Genomic DNA, 6,337 nt, shown 5'->3' with positions numbered 1-6,337 from the left:
GCGGATCCGTGATGGTTTACATGTTGGACTTTACTAGCCTTTCAAAAGTTTTCATAACTAAACATGTTAAAGCAACTGGTCTGTAATCCTTCAGTTCCTTGATGGAGGGCTTCTTCGGCACTGGGATGATACTGGAGCATTTGAAGCAAGAAGGAACATAGCACATCTCTAGTGATTTATTGAAGATTCAGGTGAAGATGGGGGTCAATTGGTCAGCATAGACTTTTAAGCAAGGAGTTATCTTGTCTGGGTCTGGTGCTTTTCCAGGCTACTGTCTGAAATAGATCTTGCATTTCCTTTTCTGTGATCACCAGGGGTTGTTAACCCAATGGGATGGGGTCAGTTGTAGGAGGTTTGGCTGTTGTTGGTGTGTCTGGGATGGGGGTTGTGGAGACAAGTGGCTGTAGTTTCCTTTCAAACCTGCAGTAAAACTCATTCAGGTCATCTGCCAGTTGTTGATTTCCTTCAGCCTCAGAAGGAGGTTTGCCGTAGCCGGTGATATTTTTAAGTTTTCCACATGTTTGCTGATTCGTTTGTTGAGAACTGATTCTTTAGCTTTTCAGAGTAGCTTCTTTTTGCTGCTCTGATCTCCCTTGTTAATACATTTCTGGCCTGATTGTGCAGCATTTTATCACCTTTTCTGTAGGCTTCCTCTTTGGAACGACGTAGCTGCTTAAGTTTAGCTGTGAACCAAGGTTTATTGTTACTGTGTATTTGCAGTTTCCTGGTCGGTACACATAGGTCTTCACAGAAGCTGACATATGATGTTACAGTATCTGTGGGTTTATTTAAGTCTGCAGAGGTATTTCCAAAAACATTCCAATCAGTGCAATAAAAGGCAGGCCTGTAGCTTTAGTTTTGCCTTCTCAGTCCAGGTCCTCACTGATTTGTTGATTTTGTGGTTTTAAGTCTTTGTTTGTAAGCAGGTACAAGGTGAATCATGCAATGATCAGAGTGGCCCACAGCTACTCATGGTAAGGACCGACATCTTTTAGTGTTGTGTAGCAATGGTCTAAAGTATTCTTGCCTCTAGTGGGACACTTGAGATGTTGAAAATATTTTGGAAGCTCTTTCCTTAAGTTACCTTTGTTGAAATCACCTAGAATAATGGCCAGTGAATCTGAGTATTTGGCTTCAGCCACCATAATCTGGTCAGTTATAGTTCGTAATGCCGTGTTTACAGAAGCTTGTGGAGGTACATACACAGCAATTAGGAGAAAAGTTAAGATTTATTGAGGTGGGTTAATTTCAGCAGAGACCTGTAAGAACTGCAACAATTTTGAAAAAAGCTCCTTCTTCTCCAGTATACCTTAAAGCAGCTGCTCCACAGCATCTGGCAGGCAAGACCCTCACTCGGCTTGTTCCTTGATACCAGCGATGAGATTTTGGAATGAAACACCGTGTTTGAAGCCTCCCATTGGGCTTGCAAATGCTCTTCGCATCGAGACGGGAAAGGTTGGGAGGCTTCAAGAATGGCTATTACACTGCTCCAAAGTCTCATTGGCTTTAGATCTTTGGCTGGATCTGGTATAGGCTTCAATTCGCAGACAATAGAGGCCTAAACTACTTTAGTGCGAGATCACACGAGACCAGTAGTGCAAGATCTCAGGCTAGTAATCTCGCATGATCTCGCACTGCAGTACTTTAGGCCTGTGTTCTTTTAAGAACTGAAGACTGCACGAGATCCAAGGCCAAAGTCTTTGAAAACAAAGAGGCCTTCCTTCTGTTTACAAAGCACTTTGCTCTGGTTCTCGTGGAGGCCTTGGTTAGCAGAGAATATAGGCCTAAAGTAATGTATTGTGAGATTCTGTGAAATCAGTAGTGCGAGATTTCCCACTACTGATCTCGCATACTCACTACTTTAGGCCTCCTTTTTCTCCAAATGCACTGAAGCAGGCAAAGGAACCAACAGCTTGCTACATCGTCGTAACCTAAGTCCCATCGGGTGGGATGGGGGTGTAGGTAGGGCGAATGTTGTTGCAGTGCCTCTGCTGTCGTTCGTGTGAATGACGGCCGTGGTGCTGCAACATTCGTAAGTTCAGGACTGAGTCTTAAGTACTTGGGAGTGGGCTAGGTCATAAACTGTAACAGTCGCTTAGTGAACGGTCGTAACTCGTGGATTACCTGTAACCTAGGATGCTCTGAGTCACACTGCATGAGGCCTTTGCTCTTGAATTGGATTGGGAGAATGCTCTTCCATAGCCTAAGTGTAAAAGTTCTGTTCTCACACAATTTAGGGAGGTTTCAGAGGACAAATGACAACACATTCCTCTCACATGACCTCCAGAGGACACATAAAAGTACACCTCATTCTCTTCAGCTTCCACAGATAAGTTAAAATAGAAATGGAAAAATACAGATAAGAAATGGCACAGAAAGAATCTAAGCAAAGACTCTTCGAGAACAAGGCCAGATCCTTTCCTTCTCCCACCCAGGAGACGATAAAAACTAATTATCATCTTGAACGCTCTGATTGGGGACTAGAGAACTCTTACCCAGAGAGACCACGTTCCTATGGTTTTCAAGCATGACTTCCGAATGCAGTGCTTTCTGGTCAGGATCCAGCTGAGACCATTCCTCCTCAGAGAAAGACACAGCCACCTCCTCGAAGGACACAAGACTCTCCTGAACATGGAAAAAAGAACAGAACAGGAGGATTTGCAAGATCTGTTCATCTTTATCAATGATTTAGACAAGGGGATAGAAGGGGAACTCATCAAATTTGCAGACAAGACCAAATTGACAGGAATACCAACACTCCAGAAGATAGGCTAATGAATCAACAGACTACATTAACAAAATGAAAAACAAAATTGAGAAAAGTAATGTTCTACATTTAGGAAAGAAAATCAAAATCAAATGCAGGCACAGAATTGGTGACTGGCTCTCCGTGGGGTAAGGAAACCGTGCTGACATCAGAGTGAATAGTTGGCGAGCAGAGCTCTGAACAACTCTTTCTGCCTGCCTGGAGGCTCTTGAACCAAAGTTACCTGTAGAGGTAATGAAGAAAGGGCTTTCTGTCATCAAGTGGATGGCAGTCCACTTTGTTATATCAGAAAATTTTCCTGACAGGCGGAGAAGAGCCATTCCTGAACCAGCTGTGACAGCCAGGACAAGAAAGCACAGAAACAAGTGAAGCATGTGTGCTGGATCTGGGTAAGGATTGTCTAATTTCTGCAAGTAAGTTTAATTCCCAAATACATTTAAGAAAGAGGACTTCAGAGAGAAAGAGGAGGCACAGGTTCTTCCTCCAAAGAAAAGTGAAGTGAAAGCAAGTGAAAGTTTTGAGCTGATTACAAATCCATTGAAGTAGAAGCGATTGGAAAATTAATTTTAAAACAGAAGACTAGACTGGATATTTTAAAAGATAAGTATAATTCAAAGCATGCATATGGATAAAGTATTTGAGTCTAGAAAGAATGCAGAGAAGAGCAACAAAATGATTAGGGACTGGAGGCTAAAACATATGAAGCAGTTGCAGGAACTCGGTGTCTAGTTTAATGAAAAGAAGGTCTAAGGGAGACATGATAGCAGTGTTCCAATATCTCAGGGGTTGCCACAAGAAGAGGAGTCAAACTATTCTCCAAAGCACCTGAGGGTAGAACAAGAAGCAATGGGTGGAAACTAATGAAGCAGAGAAGCAACTTAGAACTAAGGAGAAATTTCCTGACAGAACAATCGATAAGTGGAACAACTTGCCTGCAGAAGTTGTGAATGCTCCAACACTGGAAATTTTTAAGAAAACGTTGGATAGCCATTTGTCTGAAATGGTGTAGGGTTTCCTGCCTAAGCAGGGAGTTGGGACTAGAAGACCTCCAAAGTCAACTCAAGTCAACTCAAGTCTAGTCTAAGCTATTTTTTACTCTACTCTACTCTACTCTATTCTACTCTATTCTACCCTACCCTACTCTAACCTAACCTAAGAAGGAACATTTTGGAAGTGACCAGACTGAATATATGCACTCTGTTTTCAGAACTGTTGCACCTGGTGTTTAGAGACAGATTGAAGATTGAGGGTTTTTTTGGAAAGTATCATGGGAAAAGCGAGATAGGTGGTAGCTGTAGAAAAGGATTCCTCTTGAATTTTTGTAGATTATAAATACCTTTGAATGCTTGAAGGGAAAAATAGAAGATAAAAATTTGTTTTGTGAACATGGGAGGAAGACAACTTTGAGTTTAGCATGATATCTTGGAACACCAGAGAATTAGACAGAGGGCCTTGTAGATTATAAATACTTTTCTTCACTCTTTCAACTTTTATATAAAGGGAGGCCCGGGCTGATTGACCTTGTGGATTATTGGGATTAGCTTCAATAATGTGGAACATTGGAGTATTAAAGATTGGGGACGCAGCGGGCTTTATGGATTACAAATACTAATTGACAGAAGATAAATATTTTCCCCCTTTTCCCTGTTTTGCATTCTTTAAGTTTTTCTCTTTTTTCTAAGGCCTGTGTGGATTGATTTTGGACTAACTCAGGGGTGAAATGCTACCAGTTTGCTCACGCGAACCGGTGGTGATAAAAACTACCGGTCTGGGCAAACCAGTAATAAAAAAAAGCTACCAGTTTGGTCGAACCTGTAGTTATAAAAGCTACCGGTTCGGGCGAACCACTAGTTAGCTACCAGTTAGGTTGAATCTGCAGTTTAAAAAGCTATTGGTTCCTCTGAACTGGTATTTTCGATGATCAAGCTGTGCAGCAGGGTTTAGCTTTGCTAAAAAGCAGTTTTAAAAATTGCTTCATGTAAACTCAAAGTTGGAGGAGTACCGAGCAGAACAAGATAACCAGAGGAAGCTATGCTGGCTGACAGCAACTTGAACCTGCTATTGTGATGTCCATGTTGTGGAAGAACACAAAAATAACCCAGTCCAAACAAGGGGGGAAAATGGAAGGAGAAAGCACTCTGCACACCCGCTTCACTTCCTGAAGGGAGAATAGAAATCTAATAAATTATCCCTTTCTTACTTGATTTGGAGGGTCAACCGCTGTTTGATCTCCGTCATAAAAACCAGAAAGCTTCGCTCTTTGCTTTTCTGTAAGTAATAAATAATTTCAAAATGCATAATTAACAAAATAGGAGGAGGTATTCTATAGAAAAGGAGAGCGAAGATAAGGCAGATGAATAATCAGTGGATCTTCCATTACCTCCTGAGGTGTCCTGACTTTGATCTTCCCAAGGGATCGTCCTGAAAAATAGCTCCTGAGGGGGATTTGATGGGTTCTTCTTTCCCTCAGGATCTCTGATCTCCACAGTGCAACACTTCAAACAGGAGGAAGGAATAAAGAAGCAGAATTAATGTATTTCACACAAAATAAAGTGGATTCTTATATTCGGAACAAAACTCGAAAGCCCCCAATATCCATCAGTGAGGTTGAGTGAGAAAACAATGGAACAATGTCCTACAAGAACTAATGGGACATTGCCACATTTTATGAATGTCTGAGGCATTGGTAAGGAGGGGTGAAGCATTCAAACACATTCTCTATTCTTTTTTGAACTCTCACCTGCAACTGGACCTGCTTCTGCTCCTCCGCCTGGCTCAAGAGGAAGCCTTCAGCCAGGGCCACCGCCTGGGAGCTGGTCTCTGCTCCACACTCCCGCACCCAGCCCTCCATCTCTGGGGGCAGGAGAGCCAGGAGCTGCTCCAGAACCACCAGGTCCAACATCTGGGCTTTGGTGTGCTTTTCTGGTCTCAGCCATCGCCTGCAAAAGTCGTGGAGTTGGCTGCAAAGTCCTCGGGGACCCTCAGCCTCCCGATATTGGATGAAGCTCCAGGGCTGAACTTCTGAAGGGAGGATGGTTTCCTCCTCCAGGATCTTCTGCCCAGTCCTTGTCCAGAGCTTCCCAGGCTGAGCAGCTGAAGGGCCTTTTCCGGCTCCCTCCTTTCCCAAAGGTTGTGTCTCCATCCTTTCTCTCTCCTGCAGAGCAACTCCAAATGGCTCCAAGGACTCTTCTGGGTCTCCAGATGCCTTTTCCTTCACAGGACCATTTCTGGCGCCTCAGGACTCTGATCCCTCCAAGTGATTCTGCTCTTTTTTTCCTCAGGGAGAGAAAAGTTTGGCTTGCAAAGATTACAAATGATTTCGAGTTTCTGTATCTGAGATGGGAAGAAAAATAATTAGAAAGAATTAAAAAGTAGAATTCAGCCACTGAACGACCTTCAGCCAACCTGCCTGGAGCCCCAAGCGGCTCATCCCAGCGCAGGGCCGGGAAGGAGGCAGCTGGAGAGGCCGCCCCGCTTCTCTCCCCCTCCGGAGACAAAACGGGGCCCTCGGGGAGCCTGGTGCGAATCCTGCCTCCTCCTCGCCCGGCTTCTCTCCTCTCCTGCTGGGCC

The 6,337-nt window shown here is 43.7% G+C and overlaps 1 long non-coding RNA gene across 1 annotated transcript; it reads right to left on the bottom strand.

Annotated features, from left to right (window-relative positions):
• Nucleotides 1-8: 8 nt before the first annotated feature.
• Nucleotides 9-5,364, bottom strand: LOC131192859 (uncharacterized). Its single transcript, XR_009153801.1, has 4 exons — nt 5,148-5,364; nt 4,968-5,035; nt 2,496-2,625; nt 9-683 (listed from the first exon to the last, which is right to left on the bottom strand). It is a non-coding gene; the product is annotated as an uncharacterized LOC131192859 (long non-coding RNA).
• Between the last annotated feature and the right edge of the window lie 973 nt (nt 5,365-6,337).

The sequence above is a fragment of the Ahaetulla prasina genome, chromosome 2 (genome assembly GCF_028640845.1).
Source record: "Ahaetulla prasina isolate Xishuangbanna chromosome 2, ASM2864084v1, whole genome shotgun sequence".
Classification (NCBI taxonomy): domain Eukaryota; kingdom Metazoa; phylum Chordata; class Lepidosauria; order Squamata; family Colubridae; genus Ahaetulla; species Ahaetulla prasina.
This window is presented reverse-complemented; position numbering and strand designations above follow the sequence as displayed.